This window comes from Mastomys coucha, unplaced genomic scaffold (genome assembly GCF_008632895.1).
Source record: "Mastomys coucha isolate ucsf_1 unplaced genomic scaffold, UCSF_Mcou_1 pScaffold20, whole genome shotgun sequence".
NCBI lineage: Eukaryota > Metazoa > Chordata > Mammalia > Rodentia > Muridae > Mastomys > Mastomys coucha.
The window spans coordinates 121,234,938-121,238,382 of record NW_022196903.1 but is presented as its reverse complement, the minus strand read 5'-3'; the positions used below and the strand labels follow the sequence as shown (position 1 = coordinate 121,238,382).

At 48.4% G+C, this 3,445-nt stretch overlaps 1 protein-coding gene and 1 long non-coding RNA gene across 4 annotated transcripts in view; one reads left to right on the top strand and one right to left on the bottom strand.

The window, feature by feature from the left end:
• Positions 1-3,445, top strand: part of Tead4 (TEA domain transcription factor 4) — a 79,916-nt gene that overhangs the window by 19,195 nt on the left and 57,276 nt on the right. The window lies entirely within an intron of this gene.
• The window catches only part of LOC116099641, a 9,126-nt gene that overhangs the window by 5,023 nt on the left and 658 nt on the right, over positions 1-3,445 (bottom strand). The window lies entirely within an intron of this gene.

The window sequence follows — 3,445 nt, the reverse complement described above, 5'->3', positions numbered from 1 at the left end:
ACACACACACACACACACACACACACACACACACGCACGCACTTGTTTATTCTTTTGTTTTTTTCATTGACTTAGAAATATCCCGGCTAGCTTGAAAGCTGACTATGTCAACCAACCAAGTTGACTTCCATCTTGTGGTCCTCCTCCCTTTGTTCCCAAGTGCTGGAGTTCCCAGTGTGCACCACTGTGCCTGGTGGCAGGGTGTAAGTAAATATGTTTTATGTTTTACAGAGAATATTTTCTCTCTGTATGTGTATAATAGCTTTTATTGTCTTAGTCCACAGCTTGCTTGTTTCCTATATAAGTAGTGACTTCTTGCAAATAACATGCCTGTTTTAACAAATATCACATGCAGTTTTTTTTTCCACTCAACTCAGCCAGTTGACAGAAATATTAAGCTAAAAAACTGTGTGTGTGTGTGTGTGTGTGTGTGTGTGCATGCATGCGTATGCGTGTGTGTGCGCGTGTGCATGCATGTGTGTGTGTGTGCGTGTGTGTATGCGTGTGTGTGTGTGTGTGTGTGTGTGTGTGTGTATGTGTGTGTGTGTGTGTGTCCATGGAGGTCAGAGGACAACTTGGCAGCAGTCGTATTTTCTCCTTTTACCCATGGATCTTGGGGATTGGACTCAGGTCATTATGGTTGGCAGCAAGTACTTTTACCTGCTGAGGCATCTCACTGGCTATGAGTCCACTTTGAGCAGTGACCATGTAAGTCACACCTTGTAAGCCTGGCCTTAAGGAGGCTGAGGCAAGAATACATAACTCATGGGCATAGAAGGAGATGACTTAAAATATGTGGAAGTGTGCATGTAGGTTATACAAGACACACATGCTTCAGAAAGTTTGGCATCTTCTGCCTGAAACCATGCCCTGGAGGTCACCAGAACCCACAGGTGCTCAGGTCCCTCCTGTAAATGCTCCCCGGTGATGTTGGAGATCACAGGTATTTCCAAAGCCCGTGATTTTGAGAACTGATCTTGTGGATGACTCTGGGCTCTCCTTCCACCTTGTACACATTTGATAGAAGAGCATTGCAGGCAGGACCACGTCTCACGTGGCTTTGTCACCAGTGCCTGGCATGTAGCACATGCACACACTACTTATTCTTCTGTATTTACTTTTGAGACAGGTCTCCTATAGACTTGAACTCCTGGTATCGCAGAGGATGACCTTGAATTCCTGATTCTCCTGCCCCAGTGCCCCTCCCTCACACAATTCGCACAATTCTGAATAAGTCAGTGAAAAGCAATGGGCGTGGCAGCTATGAAAAGGGAGATTTCTCCCTGCCTGGGGCCTGCTCCTTCCCTGCCTCTGAGTCAGTCTATCTCCTTCTAGTCACTGGGAGGCATCCAGGCTGTGTTCACAATGAAACAGAAAGCCCAGGACTCAGATGTTCCAGTCCCAGCCTCAACCAGTTCTGGGGCCATTGATGGTCACTTCCCTTTCTAGGGTCTCAATCTCCTTACCTAATTCTGGACATCTCCAGGTCCCCTCCGCAGGTCTGTTTCTCTCTGACACAAACCTTGGGGAGCAGCAGAACTCCTGCTGATGTCAATGGGAAAACCTTAAGCTCCCATCTTAAAGGGAATAAGAGCTCGTTTATAGCCATCCTGAGTGACCATGGTCCAGGGACACAGATTTGGGTAACCCCAGATCCCATGTTCTAGTGAAGAAACGCTTTCACAGGATATTTATAGTTTCACAGGACAAAGAAAGTCCTAAGTCCAGGCAAGTTTGGAATGCATCATTGGGTACGTCACAGAGGCCGACACAGTGGGTTTGGGGGAGCTATTCTATAGGCCTAAGATGCTATGTGAAGACACTCTTAGCAACATTGACAGATGCTAGTGTCTGTTAATAGCTTCTAAGAGGTTTTCAGTACTTGGGAGGCAGAGGCAGGCAGATCTCTGAGTTTGAGGCCAGCCTGGTCTACAGAGTGAGTTCCAGGATGGCCGGGACTACACAGAGTAACCATGTCTCGAAAAGCTAGGAAAAAAAAGTTGCTATTTACTAGCATAAGGTATTGGTGTTCCGATACAGAATGGGGATAAGGAATGGCTGTTCTAGAAAGCTAAAAGTAGGCCAAAATGAGGGTACTAGCGTCTGAACCTCCAAAATTCCAGTCTCCCCGCTAATAAAATTCCCATCTGTCCATCCATCTCTGCAGACAGGGAAACTCGTTCCAGGAGTTTTCTGTTTCCAGCTAGACACGGCTGCTTTTCAGGAATTTCATTCACAGTGAGAAAGACTAGGAAGGCTCACTGCACAGAGGGACCCGCCCAGCTCCTCAGCTAGCTACCCTTCTTACATCTGATTTGCATCCCTCCTGCTTCGGGCGGACTGAGCCCCCTTCTACTGGCCACAAAACAGAAGCCTCTGAGCCAGCACTGACTAGCAGCCACTCACTAGCTGTGGGACTTGGACACAGCACTGCGCCATGAGGTGTCTCAGTTTCTCCATCTGTGAAATGGGCTGGGCCTAACTAGCTCCGAGGGGGATCTGGGGTGAGGGAAGTCTAGTGACTACTCAGTCCAGAGCTTGACCCTTGAGGTAATTTACTCTCAGAGTAGAACGTGTCCCTCAGTGTGCAAGGCACCTTCTGCAGACACCTAGTTCTGTAGGCTTCTCTGCCATGTGTATCAGGAACAGAATCATGGGAGGAGGCTGAGAGGGTGGTCACTCTAACCCAGCGCTGTTGTCCTTTCATCGGACTGCCTCCTCCCCCTCTACTCCTGGGTTATGGCTGCGCATTGAAGGCAAGGTGGCAGGCAGGGGCAGCACCTGACACAGTCACGGGACACCGCCATCACGCTTTGTGTTGGTGTGTGCTGCAGCAGGAAGGTAGGACCTGGGACCTGAGCCTGTGTGTCACACTGTGACTCCTACAGACTTCCACCTTAGCAGGACTTTGGGGCAGAATAGCTATGAGGTATGTTGATTGACTCAGGCCCAGCCTGAGCAGGGAAGTGTCCTGAGTGATTCAGCTGGGATTCAGGAAGAGAGGGGAGGGGAGGGGAGGAGATCGGCTCTCCCTCTTCCTCCCTTGTGAAAGTGGAGGATCAATCCTAGAGCCTTGTGCCTGCCTACAGAGTGCCAGGAAGGCACACACCACCAGCCTGGTTCAGGGTTTTTTGTTTTTTTGGGGTTTTTTCTTTTTTCCTTTTTTTGATTGGGTAGCCTGCCCTTGAACCTGTGGCAGCCCTCCTACTTCAGCTTTCTGATTGCTGGGGTTACCAACCTGCATCACTATGTTGGTTCATTTTTATGTTTTTGAGAGAGGTCTCTGTATCTGTGGCTGGCCTGGAACTCACTATGTAGCCCCAGGCTGCCTTTGAACTTGTGATCTTCCTGCTTTTGCCTGCTAAGTGCTGGAATTTCAGACACAATGTATTGCCTAATTTTTTCCTTTCTCTTTCTTTTTTTCTTTTTTCTTCCTTTTCCTTTC